Below are 22,272 nucleotides of genomic sequence, written 5' to 3'. Positions count from 1 at the left end.
AATATAGAAAAATTATTTACCTTTTCCCATAATACAAGAACTAGGGGACACCAAATGAAATTGATGGGTAGTAGGTTCAAAACTAATAAAAGGAAATTTTTCTTCACACAGCGCACAGTCAACCTGTGGAACTCCTTGCCCGAGGAGGCTGTGAAGGCCAGGACTCTATTAGGGTTTAAAAAAGAGCTTGATAAATTTTTGCAGGTTAGGTCCATAAATGGCTATTAGCCAGGGATAAAGTATGGTGCCCTAGCCTTCATAACAAGGGCAGGAGATGGATGGCAGGAGATAAATCACTTGATCATTGTCTTCTGTTCTCCTTCTCTGGGGCACCTGGCATTGGCCACCGTCGGCAGATGGGATGCTGGGCTTGATGGACCTTTGGTCTGACCCAGTATGGCCATTCTTATGTTCTTATGTTCTTATGGCCTTGCCCACACCAAACTGCTGTCCTACAGATTGGTAGCTGTCTGGAGTGGCCACCTTCCAGACAGCGATGCCGACCCATTTCTCGATGGAGGGCATGCCACATGGGGTGTCCTGGTGCCTCAGGGAAGGGGTGAGCCACTGGCAGAGCTCAAAGAATGTCTCCTGGCTCATCTGGAAATTCCAGAGCCAGTGGTCCTCATCCCACTCCTCAAGGACCAGGTGCACCCACGACTCCGTGCTGGTGGGGTACCTCCATAGCCAGTGGTGTGCCCAGTGGGGGAGTGGTCAGGAGGGTCCCATGGTGGTCTGGGGTGGCTCCTTCATCCCCCAAGGAGGAGAGTTTGTCTTCCAGGAGGTGCTAGGCGGCCTCCTCTGCCGTGCTGAGCAGGGTGGCCCCTGCCTCGGAGATGGCCCTGAGGGCTTCTGGTTGCTGCTGCTGCTGCTGGGGGTCCATGCTGTGTGCATGGGGTCTGCAACTGGATGGTGGCTCTGTGGACCTCATGCCGTGCAGGCCGAGTGTGTCTGGGAGGAGTCTTTTAAGAGAGCAGCTTATTGTTGCCCCGGAATGGCTAGTCCACCCTGTAACCCTGTCTGCAGACTTTTCTAGCCCCCTTATTCCGATTGGGGCTGCTTGTGTGTGTAGATGCTCCCCTGCAGGGCCCATTTCGATTTAGCACTTTCCTACGTCGACGTTGTATGTCGAAGGCACCAGCTGCGAAGGATGTGTGGACGCTACGCATCGAAATAGCTTATTTTGATTTCGCTACGTCCAAATAAGCTATTTCTACATATTGTTCCAGTGTAGACGTAGCCTGTGTGTAACAGTGTTATTTCAGAATAGGTATTTTGGAATAGCTATTCCAGAATACTTATTTCGAAATAGGGCTGCTGTGTAGACATAACCCAAGTGACCACAATTGCCAGCTCCAAGATCTGTCCCTGTCTTGGAAAGTATTTTTTTAAATGAACTTCGTGAATTGACAGCATAGGAAAACCACTTCAGCTATGGCACAATATGTAACGATCCTTCATTGCCTCTCCCATTTATCTGCTACATCCTTTTCTTTCAGTCAGTTTAACTCACCTGTTGGCTGTTGACATTTGATTATAAAGCCAGGACGGCACAAAACTTAGTGAGCTGCTACTCCTGTGCTTTATTTTTGAATCAGCTTTAAGCATATAGTATTTAAAATGACACTCAAATCTCCACAGATTTGCTTCCCCTGGGAAATTCTGACACCATAAAGTTGGAATGAGTTTAGAATTTCCCTTTTTCCCAGCTCCTGACTCCATGATTGTACCAGTTATGACTGATTTACTGCAGTAATAATCCACAAGCTTTGGCAAGTGCAGATTATAAGTAATTGTTCAGCACATTAATGGCCAGAGTTACTTTATAAAACAGTAAATATAGAATAGTTTAAAGAGAAATTAAATGACTCATACACTGTCCTTTATCTGACAAAAGAATCTAATAAAAATATTCTCCAGTCTTGCAAATATTTTCTGCCTGATGGAGAGGTGATACGTAGTACAGGGCAAGTCAAATTCTGTCTTCAGTTACAAGGGGAAAGCTCGCTGACTTTCAGTGGGGATACATGGGCATAAGTGAGGGCAGAATTTAGGTATGCACCTCCAATGTCACTGAAAAATGTGTTGATACGTGGGTGACCATCCATCCAGCTTTGGGTGGGACAGCCCCGTATTTTGGGAGCCATCCTGGCATCCCGCTTAATTTCACCAAAGGGGCTAATTGCCCTGTATCCCCCCAGCCTCTGCCTCCTGGTTCTGGGTCTCCTGCAGCTGGGGGAGCCTGGGGCTGGACCAGTGCAGCAGTGTGGCTGCCACCCGGCTTCCCCCAGTTGGGGGGACCAGACTGGTGTGGCTGCCTCTTGAGATCCCCCAGCTGCGGGAGCCTGGAGCTGGACTGGTGCAGTAGCATGGCTGCTGCCTGGCTTCCCCTGGCTGTGGGAGCCTGGAGCCAGACTGGCTGGGGGATCCTAGAACCAGGCCAGCGTGGCTGCCACCTGGCTTCCCCCAGCTGGGGGAACCAGACTGGCACGGCTGCCACTCATCTTCCCCCAGCTGGGGGAGCTGGGATCCAGACTGGTGCAGCTGCCACTGCTTCCTGGCTTCCATCACCTGGAGGAAGCCAGGAGCTTTGCCGGCAGGGCAACAGCCCCATTCCTGGTGCCCCAAGTCATGGGGCAGCTGAGAACCCCATGGGGTGTCATGCCCCCGACTCCCATATTTGGCCAGTGGAGATATGGTCATGCTAGTTAATATAAAAATAAAACAAGGCCCTGGGAATTTTCCAGAGTCCTATTAATTTTGAAAGTTTCCATAGCCTGATGAAAGAAAGTATGTAGACTATAATCCGCCAGCAGGTAAGTGCGATTTTGTAATAGGTGAAGGGGTAGCACTTCTCTCCCTGGCCTGACTCTTTTGCTTTATTGAAGCAGTAGAAGACAGCCAATATGCTGCCTTAAAAGGGCAGCCAAAGATTCCACATGATGCAGGGGACTACAGTACTTGGTTGGTGGAGCCAGCTCTATTCAGGGGCACTAAAACAATTTTCGAGTGAGGGTGCTAAGAATCGTTCACCCAAACAATAGGCTCCTTATCTAATGAAAACCACTTCAAGCCCGGGGGTGTGGCAGCACCTCCAGCACCCCTTGTTCCACCACCTATGACTACACTGGTTTTACACCACCCATCCTTCTCTTCCATGTAATAGACCAGGGGTCTGCAACTACAAGAGCCAGAAGAGCCAATTTTTCAAATTCAGTTACAAAACCAGCACTTCAGGCGCTGCAGTGCACGTGAGTACGAGATGGTCCTTAAGAAATAGCCTCCAACCGCACTTTTTATCACCCCTATTTTTAGAACAGCATGTGCACACTGATTGGTACCGCTTAGAAAGGTGTTACCCCCATCTCCAGGCTTTAGCCCCCCCTCAACCCCCAAATCAGCCCCCCGTCCCCAAGCTGTACCCCACATCTCGCAAACCTGGCCCCACATTTCCATGTTTAACTCCTCTCAGCACCAAACCACCATCCCAACCTCACATTTAACCCCTCAGCCCCACCCCTGCCCCATCAATCCCAGGTTTAACCCCTTAAGCCCCACCCCTGCCCTCCCAATTGCAGGTTTAACCTCTTAGGCCCCACCCCCGGGTTTAACACCATCAGCCCCAAGATTTACCTGCCTCAGCCAACGCGCTCCATGCACTGCCACTGCTCCTCCCTGGCCCCCACCTTCCCACCTGCTGCTCTTCCCTGCCACCTCCTTCTGTGAGTGGCTGTGCAGCTCCTGCAGAGCAGGCTCAGCTGCCCCTCTCCCCAGTTCTCCTGTAGGCTGACTTCCCCCACATGGAGCCCAGCCGGCTTCCCCTTCCAGGGTCCCTGCCTAGCCGGCTTCCGCCTTCCAGAAGCTGCCGCCGCTTAAGCAAGAACACTTAAATGCAGGTTTAACTGCCGACTTTGTTTAAGTGGTGGCAGCCTCCAGAGCCGCAGGTGGAGTCAGCGGTGGCAGCGCTCGGACCCTTGTAATAGGCAGATCAGGAGCAGGAGCTCACAGCACTCCACCTGCCCCTTGTGAGCGCTGCACTCCCAATGGGAATCCCAGAGCCTTGTCGTTCTCAGCCAGCGGCACACAAAAACGGCCATACAGGTTCAGACCAAAGGTCCGTCTAGCTCAGTGTCCTGTCTTCCAACAGATGCCAATGCCAGATGCCCTCGAGGGAGTGAACAGAACAAGTAATCATGAAGTGATCCCTGTCCTGTCAGCCAGTCCCAGCCTCTGAGAAACACAGGCTAGGGACACCATTTCCACCCATCCTGGCTAACAGCCATTGATGGACCTGAGCTTCATTAATTTATCTATCTCTTTTTCAAACCCTGATAAAGTCCCAGTCTTCACAACATCCTCTGGCAAGACATTCCCCAGGCCTACCATGCACTGTGTGAAGAAAAACATCCTTTTGTTAGTTTGCTGCTGCCCATTAATTTCACTTGGTGACCCCTAGTTCTTACATTATGGAAACAAATAAATAACTTTTCCTTATTCATTTTTTCCATACCAATCATAATTTTGGAGACATCTATCCTATCACCCCTCAGTCTCCACTTTTCTAAGTTGAAAAGTCCTAGTCTTTTTCATCTTTCTTCATCTGGCACCCATGCCAAACCCCTAATCATTCTGGTTGTCCTTTTCTGAACCTTTTCCAATGTCAATAGACCTTTTTTTTTGAGATGAGATGATTACATAGAGGTCTTTTGGAGGTCCGTCAACTCATTTAGACATTGGCCTATTTTTACAACAGGCTGCATGACAAACGCTAGTGAAATGAATATAAACTCAAATTTCATATGAACAATGACTTATTTATACTGCTCTATACAATGTCAGTGTTTCTCAGTCTGGGGAGTGTCACATTTTATTTAATTAATTATATGATAAAAATGAGAATGTAAGTAACTTTTCAGTGGCAGAGTGCTGTTACACCTTTGTGTATTCATGTCTGATTTTGTAAGCCAGGAATATTTAAGTGAGGTGAAACTTGTGGGTTCATATGGCAAATCAAACTCTGGAAAGGCATGCAGTAGTCCGGAAAGGCTGAGGAAAAAACTGCTCTAGACTGCATAGTTTAGCCCAACCCTGAGACTTCTCTAAATTACACCAGCACAGTTTCAGCCCCAGGATATCTCAGCAGTGGAAAAACAGAAATGAGAAATCTTAACCTCCCTCTTCTCTGCTGCACAAAGTATATGCTTGATTTAGCTCAGGACTGAAATTGTAAAGTGAGGAGCTGTGCTTAACAATGACTCTGAAAATTTCGTCATCACTGTCCATGGTTCTTGTGTCTCAATGAGGTCCAGATGCAAGTGTTCAGTTTACAAATATAAATCTATTTTCTTTCATTTATAGCCCTGGAAACTCAATTTGGTCTGAGAAGCAGGCTGGGTATTTTCTCCTCTTCACACTGGTGTTGTGGTTTGACAGTATAAGGGCACACAAATTCAGATGCTCCCATGGATAAAGGCTGCCCTGTACATTATATTCCATTTACTGGGTAGCTGCACAGGCGTATATGGCAGATTTAAAATAAAATAAGTTTGATGACAAGGTCCACTATCTAATTTATACTGTATTAAACCATCAACAACTGGGCTGGGGGGAGGGAAGTAGAGGGGTGACAAAACAACAGGAGAGGAAATGGCACTTGGGGAACCATTTGAGTGTTGTGTTGTATATTTAGGTTACACTAGAGGAGAGCTCATGTAGTTTAGCAATTATTTGTACACATTCATTCTTTGTATGGGAAAATGCCATGGTCACGGATTGAACTGACAAGAGGGGAACATGAGGGGAAATCAGCTGTCAAAGACAAGGCAATAGGAATGCTCTAGGCATTGGAGGCAGCAGGAAAAGAAGCAGATATAGGTTTGGATCCTGCTCCCTGTGAAGTGAAGTAAAACTCCCATTACCTTCAATTAGTTCAGCATCAGGCACAGCATTCAAAGTAAGAGAAGGAGACAAAGGAGGCATGAAGGGGAGCCAACCTAGTAGGAGGAAGGGCAGAAGTAGGAGGCAAGGCATGAAGATGAGCAGAAGGGGGACAATAGTAGATGACCTTGTCATCCCATGAGCTCATGGGAATAAGGGGACTTCGAAGTAGGCGGGGTCCTTTCGAAAAGGAGCCCCCTCGGGACGAGACGCGCGGCGGCGAGGCGCGTCAATTTTGAAGTGCCGCAGCCGCCCGCATGCTAATGAAGCGCTGAATATGCATTTCAGCGCTTCATTAGTAAATTTCGAAATGGCCATTTGCATGGCCATTTCGAAGTTTGGGGCTAGTGTAGACGTAGCCACTGTGATGCAGACAGAAGGCCAGAGAGGAAGAGCCTTTAGGGCATGAGTGATTGGCCCCTGTTCTGGGAGAAGAGGATGATTTTCTCAGATGTGTGTTTGACAGAGAGGAGGGAAGCAAGTCAAGACTTCAGGAGAACAGTGAGAAGGGGTCTGCCTAATGACTAAGGTGCCTGCAAGGGTCTTGGTCATGGGGCTGTTGGTGAAAGGGAGGATTTAAAAGACAGCCAATATGAAGCCTTTCTGGTTGCAATGACCACTAAGGGGGTGCACCTGAAAGAGTTTGTAATTGGGATTCAATTCATTTAGGCACAGTCCAATTAGAAGTCCAATTATACAATATTGTCCTTGCAAACTGAGAGCCTGGCATGTAAGAAGTTAAGATGTGCTGCATTCTTAAAATATTTGGAACGATTTAGCTATGTATCAGCTTTCAGAAGGAGAACTTTTGGCTCTCGGCCATGTGCTAGCAATATTTACCTGTGAATCAAAGAGATTTCTAGGCACTAGGTGTACAATATCCACTTAGTTTTATGCGTTGTAAAGGGGACACAGGGCCAGTCTAGTAACATATCACAACAACTCAATAAAAAAAATAAAAATAATAACATCCATATATTTCCAACACATTAAGCTTTAAAATTCCCACTTAATCAATAGCTATGAACATAGCGACTACCTCAGGAATTGTTCCGGAGTCCATTCATTTTCATGCTTGTCAGAAAACCCCAAAACAATATCACCAACACTAATTCATCAAATATTTGTGTGCACACCAGTCGAACAGCTGAATCCAAGTATGTTACCAAGAGCGCAAAAAAGATACATTGATTTCAAAAAATAATGCTTATCAATAGAAGAAAAGCCTTGTCTGCAACACCCTCATTCTTTAAAAGAGGCATGTACCTGCCTATGAGGCTTTTGCTAATCTTTTAAAACCAAAAATAAATGTTACCTATCTCAATCCCCAGTCTCTAAGTGCATTGTTATACAGTTTCTGGGACATCAGTGGGGGTCTGCAGAAGTAGAACTGGGGCAAGTAGAAGAGAATTAAAGTAAAAATATCTGAGGTAGAGAAAATACTGGAACTGGAATTTTCAAAGGAACCAAAGGGAATTAGGTGCCCTTTGAAAAAGTGTTACAGATGAAATAATCTCCAACCTAGAGAGAACTCCATGTCCTTCTGCAGTTAGCCTCAGACAAAGATGGGGCAGAATTTGGTCTGTAGCCATTTTTCAAGTTCAAATATTTCCCCATCTGTAGGCTCAGCCTGTGTAACTAGAAGCTGCAACTGTTACACAACAGTGCAAGACAGACAGTAATAGCATGACTTTGTGATGTTGCATCATGATGTCAGGGCAAGCAGGCAGCCTGGAGCACAGACTCCGGGGCTAAGCAGATATTTCTCTTAGGCCCCCAAACTCTTGGATCTACAGGGATTTCTTGGCTATAAACTATGCCTAGTTCCTGTCACCATGATGGACTAAAATAAAGTTCCAGATCTGCCATGCCACAGTTCTGGGGGAAATTGGATCTGGCCACTGTTGTATTTCTAAAAGCATTGAAAGTGGGAATGTTTGCGTCCTGCAAAAATTGTATTTTAAGTACTGGTTGAACTTTCAATCCAGCACACTCTCATCCAGCAACTTCTGTAATTCAGCATTATTTTAATTATCTGGATGACCACTTGTCATGACTGTGGCCAAGTTTTCCCATGGTCCCATAAAGTTTATTGATAGCCACCAGTCCTGGCTCTCGGTGTTCTGTGTTGTTATTTAGCTCTAATTTACCTCAAAGTGTCTTCTAAGAGCCCAGTAAGCAGTGGAAGTGTTGGTAATGCTGCTAGACAATACTGACCTCCCATGGTCTGGCAAATTCATTCAGCACCAGTGTGGTCCCGAGGGTGCCAGACTAGAGAGGGTCAACCTGCTACGGATGTGAGATACTTATGCAGGTGAGGCAAGCCAGGGAAGACAATGCAGTCTCCATACTTGGAGAAGTGCAAGCACTGCTTTTTTCAGCACACTTCTACAGATGACAACAAAATGGGACCCAGGGAACTTTTCTACTTCAGCTTCACTCCACTGGCTTACAGTGTGGACACGAGGGAATACACAACAGCCTCAGAAAGAGAGAGCAGCAGGATTGTTCTGTTTACGCTGGAGAGCTTGGCAATAAGCCCACCTGCCTGCATCCCTGAGACAGAATTCCTCCCACAGACTCTTGCACTTCTCTGATTCCCCTCTGCCCATGAGCAAATGGCACATCAGAACCCTTGTGGGAATCGTTCCCTCTGGAAGAGGGCTGATGGCTATTGAATGGTAACTGTGGAAACACTTGTGCCACATTCGCCTAAATGAGGAACTGAAAGTGCAACAATGAAGAAGTGACTCCCTGATTACAACACTAATTCAAGATCTTGTGTATTTTGGACTTTTATTTTCAGAATAGTTTAAATCTGTTTTGAAGTTTTTCCCTTCCCTTTGTACCCTAAATTACACAGTGGACATGCCCTTGTTTTCTATAACTCCTCTGTGTTGATAGGGGCACAGGAGTTATTAAGGAACGATCGTTGTCCCTTTTGACTGTCATTACTAATCAGAAGGGAGAAAGCACCAGCCTTCCACTGATTTGGATTAGTCCCTTGGTTTCAGTGTTATTAATTACACAAGTTATTGTACACCATGGGGGCAGCCCCATGTCCTTGCTTTCTTTGAATTAACTATTTCATGTGCCGTTTCACACAGCAACCTCAAGGCAAATTGCTGTGGTTAATGAAATGGAAATGGCTCCACTGACAACTTCAGCAAAGCAAAACAAAGGTATTACACAGAACATAAGAATGGCCAAGCTGGATCAGACCAAAGGTCCATCTAGCCCAATGCCCTGTCCTCCGAAGTGGGGAGCTCTCCCGCTACTAAAAGGCCAGTAGTGTAATGCGGTGGAGGCAGGATCCCTGCCTGCCTTGGCCCCATGCTGCTCCTGGAAGCAGCCAGCATGCCTTGGTGGAACCAGTGGTGCAGGGGTTTCTGCATGCTGTCCCTGCTCCAAGCACTGAATCTGCAGCTTCCGTAGGCTGGAAACAACTAACTGTGGCCAGTGGGTGCTGCAGAGGCAACACTCGGGGCACAGGCAGCATGTAGAAGCCACAGAGACTTGTCAGCCTCTTTGAGGAATGATGCAGAGCCAGGACAGGCAGGGAGCTTGCCTTAGTCCGATGACACAGTCTCCTGGGAAACACTTGTGGTAAGCGCCACCTGGCTGGAGCCTGCACCCCTCTCCCCGCTCCTATGCCCCAACCTCCTACCCCAGCCCTGACCCCCCTGCTACAGCGCTCACCCTGCACCTTCTCCTGTACCCCAAGACCCTGCCCCAGTCCTGACTCCCCTTCCACACCTAAACTCCCTCAAAGAACCAGCACCCTGCTCTTCCTCCTGTACCCCAAATCCCTCCCCTGGGCTCAGCCTGTAGCCCCCCTCCCACACTCCAAACCCCTCAGCCTCAGCCCAGAGCCCCCATACCTCTGCCCCAGCCTGGTGCAAGTGAGTGTGGGTGGGAGACAGCAAGCAATGGAGGGGTGTGTGTGGAATGAGTGGGATGGAGCCTCAGAGAAGGGGCGGGCCCTTAGAGAAGGGGCAGGTCAGTGGGCAGAGCAAGGATGTTTGGATTTGTGTGATTAGACAGTAGGCAACCATACCTGTTGCGTCTCCTTCCAGTTTCTGGCAAACAAAGGCTAGGGACACCATCCCAGCCCATCCTAGCTAATAGTCACTGATGGACTTATTCTCCATGAACTTATCTCTTTCTTTTATTGAAGCCTGTTACAATCTTCACGGCTTTCTCTGGCAAGGAGTTCCACGGGCTGATTGCACATTTTATGAAGAAATACTTCCTTTTGCTTATTTGAAACCTGCTGCCTGTTAATATGGCTCTCACCAGTGGCTTCATGTCAAGCAATGTATGCCCTATCTTCAAAGGAAGGACAAAAGCAGGCACTTGGGAGCATAGTTCCATAATGACTCACAACATGGAGGTTCTCAGCTGCACATATGCAGGGAAAAATAAAAGGGTTAATTTAGTCCTTTAATGTATTGTTTTAAGCCTAATTATTTTACATGTCTTCATTTTATTAATGAATTTCTGCTTTTTTACATGTATCTCCTTCCCCATTGCTTTTGTTTAAACCTCCTGGTGGGAAGGGATAGATTAATTTTGTTGTGCCTTAATGAAACTGTATGCTACATTAGATTTAACCATTTGGCATGCACTGCCAACATCACCATTATGCATAATGAATTACTTTTTGTGAATCCCAAACTAATGCAGCCCTTTGATGTTCCTGGGCAGATATTGTAACAACACAGCTGGCAGATTCACCAAGTTAAATCATTCCCTTGAACTTACACAAAAACATCTTGCAGTTGTCGTGCACTTGACACTAGAATGAGCCTTTTGAAAACTTCTTCATAAGTGGAGAATTCACTTTAAAAAAGCTCATTAAGCGGTAATCAGAGTCATATCATTAATTATTAGTATTAGATATATATCTCCTGATTCTGCAGAGAAATCAGTGAGAGCTCTGCTCAGTGAACAGCTGCACAATCTGACCCTATTATGCTGTGCATGCAGTTTTGGTGGGTGTATCCATGTAATACATATTTACATATGTTTCATCTTACTGAGCTTTTAACATATGAACTCTTTGCTTCACCAGCCAGTTTGCTGAGCATAGCAGCATATTTGTTAATGGAGTGATGCAGGCAAGTGACTGATCAGATATAGAAAATGAGTCCTCACTTCACCATTGTCACCTTTGCCTTGTTTGCATACTATAAATTGATTAGCTTATGGGCCACCTGCTGTTTGTTGCAGGCGGGTCAGTATAGTGGAATCCACTTCCCAGAGTAAGATATGCAGGGTTTGGCTCAGTGTTTTTGACGTGGTTTACACATGAGAAATAACAATAATTGGTAGGGACAAGGCTGGAGTCACCCAGCTGGTACAAGGAGGTGCACTTGAGATTCAGCCTGGGAGAGGCAAGTGATATTTACAGCTCTGACTTCCCTTGTAGTCCCATTGTGGGAGGGCAGCTGAAAAGTGGAAATAGGGCTCCCCAGCAGCCCCAGCAACAGAGACATCCTGGGGCCCACACTGAGCCAGCATAGTCTCTGGACACCATGACCAGCCTCCTACCCCAGACAGGTCCAGCTGTTTTGGGGACTGTGCTCGCTGGTTCTGAGACTGCCAGCAGAGCAGGGTTCTCACACCATTTTATGTAATCTTGTGTGTTGATTTTCTGCCTCTGAGACATCCTGGCCCCTGGGTTGTGGTGCTTTAACCTAATGGTGCCCTGAACCCAACTCAGATCCTAGTATCTCATCCCATGTGTTGTGGCAGTTCAATGCCATTGTTAGAGCCATGTCCAAACTTTACAGCAAAGTTTATCTTGAACTTGTGTATAGATCTCTGCACGTGTTGTAGAATGTGGACTTATATAATAGGGTTTCATTTTGCTAGCTGTGACTTGTGAACAGCTATAAATAATGCCTTCCAATTGTGGGTATTTTGCTGCTTTCTTTGTGTTATGTGCACTGTTTCATTCTTGCAGATGTCATCCACTGCCTGCGAACACGTGTGTGAGAGACAGTCTTTTTAATCTCTTCTTGTAATCAGCTCCCAAGAGCCCAAACACTGAATCTGTGGAAGGTACAAGTATTGTTCACACTGAAGCAATGCAGAGACATGGGATTTCAGGGCACTGCTGTCTGAAATGTTGCCTGTGCCTAACCTATAACGGTGTGTTCTGAGCACCAGTGTGTTTAATAAGCTAAACGAGACTCTCAATCAAAATCTGACACCATGGCGTAATAAAGCTTAGTGAAAGCTGATTCTGTGATCCCATTATTGATAAGTGCTTAAAGCTCATCAATGAAAATTAGGACTTGGTAATCCCATGCATTTTCTCTGAAATTTTTAATTACAGAAGCAGAAAGTAACAGATACATTGGGGGGTTGGAAGCAGGGTTACCGCATGTAAAATTAAATTTGCAGTGATATAGTTTTGTTTTCTCAAATGTCCTTGGAAAATGCAAATGAGGCTGCCTGGCAACACCAAGGCAATTCAAACATTTTCCTGAGCTGGCAAGGCTTTCTTCTAAGAAATGCTCCTTTGTTTGCCAATAGACAGTATTAATGACAAGGACTGGACCTGAAGGGAATTAATGCACAAAAACTACATTAAAGTTACATTAAGGGGTACATTGTAAAGTCTGATTTATTTTAGATCCATGAAAGCAAGGAAATTTATTGTCAAAGCTGGGATTCTGTGCTGACACTAGCTGTTTCACTCACCACTTGGTAAAGCTCTGGTACTGCAGCATATAGGATATGCAACATCACACCGTTTCCTGAATGTTTTGTAGTATTTGGACACGAAACAGTGGACTGAACACTGCCTTCGGTGACTCATGAAGCAGAACTGCCAAATTTTGTGCAAGCTAAATTGAATATTTGCAAATATTTACATAAAACTAGCCATGTAAGTTACATTCATTCATATTTTTGTAGAATTCTGCTTTAAAAAATGGCATGTAGTTAGTGCAGGAGAAAGCCATGAGTCCAGGTGAGCGTCTGTGTGGGTGGGAAAAGCCCAGGAGGGAAGACCCCAGACAGTGCCCACTCTTCCAAGAAGCTGTTCAGAGAGACCATAGATAGCACCGAGTGCCAGGATGCATGCACATTCCAGGCCAAGGAAAGAAAAACAAAAGGCACTGCTCTGACAGCCTTGGTGAGTGAAATTATCACTTTCTATATAGGGCATTAGCAGGGCAAATTCCCATATATACTGCTCTGCAGTAGGGCTTAGCTCTGATATGGTTTGGGAGAGTCTTTCTCTAGAGATGGCCAGGGTACTTCAGTCTTTATGACTCATGAAGCCCTTGGCCTATCTATTGAGGCTGCTAATTAGTACAAAGCATAGTAATGGATGTGTGCTGTGGGAGTTAGAACTAAGACCCACCAAATGGCTGTTATATGGGACCAACTTTTAATCCCTGTAGAACTGGGTTGCTTTCAAATGGATCATGTATTCTTGGTGTGACTCAGACTGATGATCCTCGGACATCCAGCCCTGCTCTCCCAGAAACCGTTAATTTCTTAGAAGATACCAAAGATAGTACAGTTCCCAAAACCCTATATTAAAAGAATATTAAGACTGCAAGCTCTCAAAAATTAGGATATGCCAGAATTAAGGTTGCTTGTGTATATGTATTATGCTGCGGTCCTCAATTACAGGATCACATACAATTTTTCTCCACCTAGATCATTAGTAGGATTTGGTTCAAGACTATCAAAGCCACAGTATGAATCAGTTAAGTTAGAAGAGTAACTAGAAGCTGAAGGCCATTGTACTTTATGAGGCTCAGCTCCCAGAGGGAAACATGGTTTCCCTTTCCCCACCTACCTATTTGTGGGACAAGAGTGAAATGTTGGGTACCAGGATTCCCAGGTTGTAGTCCTTGTCTAGTTGGTGGTTATAGACAACATAACCAGGTACTTAGCATTGGCACAGTCAATGAATGAAGCTAAGGCTGCTGCTACACTACCATTCCCCCCATCGGAGGTGCCATGTAATGAGGCAATTGGAAGCAGGCTAATGAGGCGCTTAATGTGCATATTCAGCACCTCATTAGCATAATAGTGGCCATGTGAACAGATTTCGAATTGCAGATTGACAGTGAAGATGGGGGCAGCTTCGAACTAAGCACCTCACTTCAACCTTCCCTTACTCCCACAGAACTAAATAGAATTGCTTCATTACTGTAGAATGGTAGTTTAGCAGCAGCCAAAGTGGCTGAGGGACTGAGACAGTTCTGTCATTTTGAAGACATGGATTCTATTGCCAAGTAGAGGTCTGAGCCCTTGCTACATAGTAAGCATTGTTGACTGAAGAAATATTAACAATGCTCTGTTGAAGAAGGGAGCCTGCAAGTCCTGCTTCTAAATCAGTTGCTCCTTTCTGTGGGGTACAGTCTCTACACCTGGGCAAATATCCTCAAGTAAACAAAACTTGTGGCACTTGTCCAAGGCCACAGAGCAGTTCTTCTCAGAACCAGGAGTAGAACTGAGATGTTCCTGGCTCCCAATATTTTGCTTTTTGTTTAAAGGTAGGCACTGAAAAGAAGTCCTGTTATATTACTTTAACGTCAGTCGGGTTTTTCTTATGGTTTTTCTTTAGGTAGCAGAGGAGTGTGACAATGGGACAGAATAAATCTCTCACAAAAACATACAAATACTGACATGTATTTTCCCAGAAGACCAGAACCATGCCTTTATGCTCAAACAGGTCAACTGTGTAAGTACATTAGATAATTTTAAAAACTCGTGTTATGCACTCAATAGACCGTAATGCCTCTTTTTATCAGTGTCTGTTGCATGACTACAACACAACATGTACCCAAAGGTATGAAGTATTTAGTAGACATGTACAGTAGTGTAGATCCCAGCATTAATGACATGGTGATTTTACTGAATTATGGGTGGTTCCTTGTGAATAATACAGTTAGAAGTTTGAAGGCCTTATTATGCTCCTAATGATGATACAAAGTCAGCTTCCTAGCTATTTACGTAATCTTTATCCAAGAGTTCAGGCGGCTGAGGAACTGAGCAGAGTATGTCCTGGAAACACTTGTGGGAACAGGCCTTGGGCAGAAAAGCTCCTTCCTTGCTGAGATTTTCCTATCATTTTATGGAGAGTGTTGGTTTATCATTTCATGGAATTACTAGGGGCTTCTAGTCCCAGAACATATGGATTCACCAAGATCCACAGCAGGGATCCGGCTGAGGCACAGGGCCATCTGCATAGAGGCTCTGTGCCTCCACATTGACTTTGGGACCTTCTGCACCAGCCCCAACCTCTGCCTCCCCAATGCCCACTTCCCTAGAAGCACAGAGCCAACAAAATGGTGCTATTAAGTGCCTCCCTGTTCACAGCGGCTCTTTGGGCTCCCCTCGAACAGTCAGAGGCAGGAAGAAAAGAGACTTGAACTCTCCAGCCTGGTTTGGCAATTCAAAAAGGTTCAGGTAAGGTAAGAATTTTTGGATTTAGCATTTTTTCTGCATTTCTGAGGTCTTGCTTGAACCAAGACGCTGAACCACTGGCTTCACCCTACACTGACAACTGAAATGACAGGTAAAATTTGCCGTGACTTTAGGTGCTGTTTTGCCTAAGTTGTACTAATCAGGCCTCCTTTGTGGCTTATCTATTAATCTTTATAATGCAAGAGCTGATATACTCCTTCCTCTGACAGCATTACCTAGCCCTGTTAGGGTACTTGTATGGGAGACACGCTGCAGCACTGTGAAGCACTGAATCTCCAGGGGGTGCCCTGTATCAGAGAGGTAGCTGTGTCAGTCTGTAGCTTCAAGAACAACAAGAAGTCTTGTGGCACTTTATAGACTAACAGATATTTTGGAGCATAAACTTTCGTGGGCAAAGACCCACTTCATCAGGTGCATGAGTGGGCAGGTGGTTTCAGAGGGGTATTTAAAGAGTGGGGTCCCAGTAAAGGGGGAGGGCCAGAGCTGACAAGGTCTATTCAGTAACCCCCATGTTCATGATTTGACATGGTGGTGGTGTTTCACACAAGGCATGCCGTGAAATGCCATATGAACGGCATGATCTGCTGAGAAATCCATTGTTCTGTCAAAATGTGTGTGTTGGTAGTTAGGGTCGCCATCTTTCTGACTGCAGAAAACCAAATGCCCTAGCCCTGCTCCCTGACTCACTCCTTCCCTAGGCCCTGCCCCTGCTCTGCTGCATATTCTCTGAGCCCATTTCCCACTCATTCCATCCCCTTTCCCTCTGTTACTCACTGTCCACCATCTTGGGATGCAGGAGGGGACTCAGGGCTGGGGCAGTGACTGAGAGCTGCAGGTGCAGGCTCTGGTGAGGGGCTGGGGATGAGAGTTTGGGGAGCAGGAGGGGGTCCAGGCTGGGGCCTAAGGGTTTGTTGTGTGAGAAGGGCCTCAAGGGAGAGGGTAGAGTGCAGGATGCAGATTCTGGGAAGTAGTTTAGGTGTGGGAGGAGTCTTGGGGCTGGGCAGGGTGTTGGAGCAGAGGAGGGAGTGAGGTGAGCAGGCTCCAGGAACCACTTACCTCAAGCAGATCCAGCAAGCAACCATCATGTCCCAGCTTCTAGGCGGAGGCATGGCCAGTGGGAACCACAGGGCTGGCACTTGGGTAGGGAGCCGCATGCAGAGTGTCCTTGGCCACCCCTGCCCCTTGAGGCCACAGGGACATACAAGCTGCTTCCAGGAGCCACGCTGAGCCAGGGCAAACAGGGAGCCTGCCTTGGCCCCACTCCATCACTGACTAGACTTTTAACAGACTGCTGACCTGAGCTGTCAAGGTCCCTTTTCAAGTGGACATTTTGCTCAAAAATAGGATGCTTAGCAACCCACTTGTTAGTGTGTGTGTGAAGGGATGAAGTTTTGCCATATAATTGTTACTGAAGCATGTTGTGAGCTTGGGAGATGCCCACTGCTAGTTTTCTGGTGAGAACAAAGGTGGTGACCCACACCCAAACAGGCGGTAAGTGACCGTCATGGACCAAGAGGGGAACTGTAAACAAGAGACTTATAATTCTATAAGAGACATATGCACAAGCACCACTCAATGGGGATTGCTTAACTGTGTGACTCAGCAAGGCCAACGGAGATATGCCTGGGCCATTATCTTTTCTGCAAGCTGAAGTGAGAGAATAAAAGAAGGGACAGTGGTATCAGAAGACCACCTCTCTCCTCCCCTACCTCTGCTGAAAACAGAAAGAATGCTAGGAAGACAAAGATTTTTGAACTCAAAAGACTGATCGCAAGCTGAGAAGAGAATTCAACCTGTGTATTAAGAACTGTAACTTGCCTGCGATATCCAGAATTGTAAGAAAAACTGTTTGATTCAATATTCCCTAGTCTGACAAAGTTCAGGATTGAGACTGATTTTATTTTTATTTTTTTCTTATATAACTATCATTGACCTTTATGCCTGTCACTGATAACCACTTAAAATCTTACTGTAGTTAATATATTTACTGTAGCAGTTTATCTTTATTGGTGAGTTTGTTTGAATTGCTTAGAGAATCTGCTCAGATTACAAAGACTGGTGCACATCCACGAAGAGGCAAACTTATTAATCAGCTTGCATTGTTCAAGAGGACTTGGGCGGTGTAAGATGGGGCATTTGGAGGTGCAAGGCTGGGGGGCTGAGGAGATTTGCTGATATATAGCTTATGAGTATCTTAGAAAGTATGAGTACATCTTAGCTGTGTGTGTCTCTGTATGATGGTGGCTCAGTGACAACAGCACCTGTAGGGGTTTGCTGTTGTCTCTAGTAAAATAACAGGAGAGAGCCCAGGCTGGAGAGTTAACAGAGACAGTGGTTGTGTATTTGCTGCTTCATACAAACAGGGAGAGTCATTGCAAATTAATGCCTCTCATAAGCTAGAACACTTTAAAAAATGAGGATAATGTATCACAAAACATACCTCCCTGTACAGGACAGCTATGTCCTGCATTGCTCCCTTGTTGCCAGAGGTGGTTTTTCAGAACCATGCCTTTGTTTCCTTTCTTCAGAACTCCACGCACACTTGCTCATGGTTAACAGCATCCCTTTCCCAGGGCTGGGTTAATAACGGAATCAGTTCAAACCAGCCCTCAGGGTTCCAAAACAAAGTCCAGCACTGCTACCCAAAAGTTCATACTTGGTTCTGGCATCTTTCTATCTGGAGTTCAGCCCTCCAATTTCACTCTGCTCACAGCCTTGCCTCATTTGCGGAGAAACAGAGGCAGATACACTGTGCTACTATGGAGAGCACAATATGGCTGGGCATGAGGGGATTTCCCGCCAGACTTTCTCTGCAGGGTTCTTGGTCAGAGGCTCTTACAGGGACAGCATCCTGAGTTTTCCCACCCAAACAGTAATCCCTTGGAACCACTTCCCTCCTTCCAGGTTGAGCTGGTTGTTGAGCTGTCATTAGTTCTAGTGTTCTAGCCCCTGCCCCACCCTCCACAGGGCTTACAGTGACCATATAACCCACTACGTTTATTCATTTAGCTTGACAACTTCAACTGCTTCATGGCCTTTCATATTTAACAAACATGTACTATAGTCTATTTTGTATAATCACAATAGATTTTCAGTTTTCAAACTTCGATACTGTGCTGTGTCATTAACGATTTGCTGGGAACCAAGAAGTCGCCTTTTCATAAAAACTATACGGTTTGCAGATAAACAACGTATGGTGTAATAATATTCTGTGTTATTGGCCAAAGCAATTGCTGGTGTAACTCCATTGAAATCACTGGATTTACTCAGGAATGAATTGGATCCCTTTTTTCCCATGTCAGGTGGGATGTATATGTGTGACAAGACTTCAGGTGATGTCATGAATGACTTTGCTGGCCCAAAATGGAGAAATTTTTGATTGCAGGTCTTCAGGTTTATACAGCACTTAACCCTTCTTTCTCCAATTACTTAATGGTTGGTGATTTTACAAGTGTGTGTGTTGGGGTGGGAAGGTGTAGCTTAAAGGGCCATGCATACCCCACCACCTCCCTTGTCTATAGATATTACTGCAAATTCATGGTCTGGTGGGAAGGGAGGAGGAATCCCAGACAATCTCTCACACAGGGCCAGTTTGTGGAGATGGAGAAGTGGCATTTTAAGTTGCCAACACAACCTGGAGCAGAGTCAGTGGCTCTGCCTAGGGTTCTGGTCTCTGGTACCTCCCCACACCTGAGTTCCCTTTTCAGAAAAGTTCTCATTGTGATCTTGCTAACAGTGGAAGTCTAGATATAAGGTAGGGTTTCAAATATGTCTAGGTGACTTAGGAGTCAGGAAGATTGCGCTCCCATGTCATTTAAGCACTTTGGAAAATCAAAGCCAAGAAAGAATGGATCTAAAGGACGCTTTCCCCATTCCATGGAAAACTACAGTAGAATAAATGTGAAATAAATGTGAAAAGAGCTTCCTTATGGTATAATAATGCTTGTGCTTGCGCTTGTGCTTACTCTGTGCCATACATAGTGCTGTCCATAGCAAAATAATTAAAATTTTCAATGTTATGTGAAACAGCTGTACACGGGTACCTATTTATAATTAACTTGTATTCTCTGAAGTTAGCAACTGATATATATGCATGAGATTAAGAATGGAAGTGCATCTGAGCAACAAGCTCCTGTGATGTGGGAGAAAGATAGTTTTGAGTTATTGAGACCACCCTTTAAATGGATTGAAACAAAGCCCATTTAATGATAATCTAGCATTGGCCCACAGAGCTTAAAATATATAAAATATATATCTATAATTCACTGGTGAAACTTAACTCTGCTTTAGCTCCACTGTAAAACACCATATAACAAACAGGGAGACAGACTCTTCTCTCAGTTACAGCAATGCAGCTCCCTTAGTCCAAATATTGACCAATTAAAGAAAAACTGGGCCCATCATTTTCAAAGCTAGGTGTTTTTAATTAATTGTTATAATTGTTTTCTGTACCAACCCTGTATTTATGTAAGTTGTGCCAATTCTTAGCCTGATGCTCATTCTCCACACGTGTAAATATAGTATGTAGTAGCACAGTCTTTGATATTATTTTATCTAGTCTACCTTTTTTAAAAAAAAAGTCCTTCTTATATGTCACTACATATGTTTCCATGAGAGACATTAGACTTTATCTATGACTTCTGTACAAAATACATACTTTTGGAGTAGTATCATTTTCAAATTCACTTCGTACATATTAAAGTATTACTTCCTAAATCAGCCAGTAAATAAAATAACTGGGATTGTCAGAACTGATGTTATACCATTCTCCTAAGATTTGTCATGTCATAGAAATAACATTTATATTTCTTTAATTTCTTAATATCTAATAAAGGCCCAATCCAATCCTCGTTGCAGGCTGTGGGACTTTTGCTAATCACTTCCCCAAGAACAGGATGGGGCCCAAAGTGTGCAGTACTGTATGTTATGTGTAATGAACCCTCAGTGGACTTCTGACCTAATATTGTCTAACTTTAGTCATTCCCCTTCGCATGTGATTCAAATAACTCTTGTCATTTTTCCCCAGAAAGATTTTTCCATTAATATTTGTTGCTCTGTTTTCATATTCTCTCATTTGAGGTGCACCAATTTCATACAAATGTGAAAATACTGCATAGCGTTAAAATGTTTATACTGCCATCTATGGGATGCATTTGTGCTACACAGAAGATACGCCTTCCAAACAGCAAGGAAAAATCTCAGCGAAAATAAAGTATAAACACTACTAATGGAGCCGAAGTGTGACCTAAAGACTCAGGATTCTCATATGACTGTTTCTTTTACTTGATCCATGGGCACGACAGCAACCATAAAGGAGCCACAAACCCTTAATTTATGGATGTTACTTTAAAGTTATTTAGTTAAAACCACAATGACATACTGGGATAACACTTAATTTATAACACAAGAAAAAGTGACTTTCTTTTCTGTAGTGTAGTTTTAACACAAATTGCACCCCAAAATATTTTACATCTTACACAGGTAAACACCTGTGAAGTAAGTAAACAATTAATAACTAAATGGAAAGAGAAATTAAGAGGGTTTGGAAAGTGTGTGGAAAGATGTTTCCACAGGAAAACTGAAAAGGGTATAGAAAGTCGATGAAATGCTGTAGTAAATGAAGACTGATTTCAATGGGAGTCATGGGTATTTGGAAATCAGTCTTCACATAGGTGATTCAAAAGTGATTTAGGCACCCAGGACTGCATATTTTAATAGCATAGTGCTAGTACAGTTTGGTTAGTGTATAACCAATAAAGACAGAACACAAAAAATAATGTTACCAAGCCTTGCAATTTCATCATGTTTTTTTATATTCGATATTCTTCTCAAAGCGTTAGTTCCGGGAGGCATGTGATTGGGAGAGAATCACAATTATCACAAAAATCTACATTTTTAGCCCTCGTGGTTGCAAACCACAGCTTGAACACATGAAATGAGTATGGCTTAACGGTGTGGAAACCAGCAGGCAAATAAACAGAACAACCAAGTTTAGGAGGCTCTTTTTTAAAAATTCTTAATTTTTTTGAACGTTTAGGGCTGGGAATACAGGAAATGTGTCACTGTTGCTCTGTAAACTGAGTATGCTGGAAGAACTGGGATTCTATGATTCTAGGGGTATATCTACACAGCAGCCTTATTTCTGCAAAAGAAGAGCTGTTCCAAAATAGCTTATTTCGAAATAACACAACTACGTGCAAAACTGCCTTTCTGAATAGCACTAAGCTATTTTGAAATACTGCACCTACACACATAGGTTGGGTCTACGTGGACATATAGTGCTGGCAGCTTTGTGGAAATGAGCAGCATTGCAATTGCAAATGGTTGCTCATTAGCCTAATCACACGACTAATAACTATGGCTGCATGAGATCTCCTTGCTTGCAGAGGCTGCTGCCAGCAGTGAACAAGCAATGCAGACATGCCCCTGTTGGCAAAAACCCCCTCTGTCTCCAGCCCCTTATGCCATGAAGCTGCCTAAGGCATAAGGGGCTGGTGACAGAGGGGGTTTTTCCAACAGAGACATATCTACATTTCTTGTTCACTGCTGGTAGCAGCCTCTGCAAGCAAGGAAATCTCACGCAGATATGGTAATTAGTCGTGTGATTAGGCTAATGAGCAACCATTTGCAATTGCAAGGCTGCTCATTTCCATGAAGCTGCTGGCACTACAGGTCCATGTAGACCCAGCCATCGAGCTTATTTTGAAATAGAGCTATTGGATGTACTATGGCTTAGTTCAAAATAAGCTCTAGTCGCTGTCTTAAAAGCAACTGTTTTGAAATAGATATTTTAAAATAGGTGCTATTCCTCATGGAATTAAGTTTACCTATTTTATAAGCCAACTGCTATTTCAAAATTATTTTGAAATAGCGGGT

The sequence above is a fragment of the Carettochelys insculpta genome, chromosome 5 (genome assembly GCF_033958435.1).
Source record: "Carettochelys insculpta isolate YL-2023 chromosome 5, ASM3395843v1, whole genome shotgun sequence".
NCBI classification, from domain to species: domain Eukaryota; kingdom Metazoa; phylum Chordata; order Testudines; family Carettochelyidae; genus Carettochelys; species Carettochelys insculpta.
The sequence above is the reverse complement of the archived record's forward strand: the minus strand, read 5'-3'. Positions refer to the sequence as shown.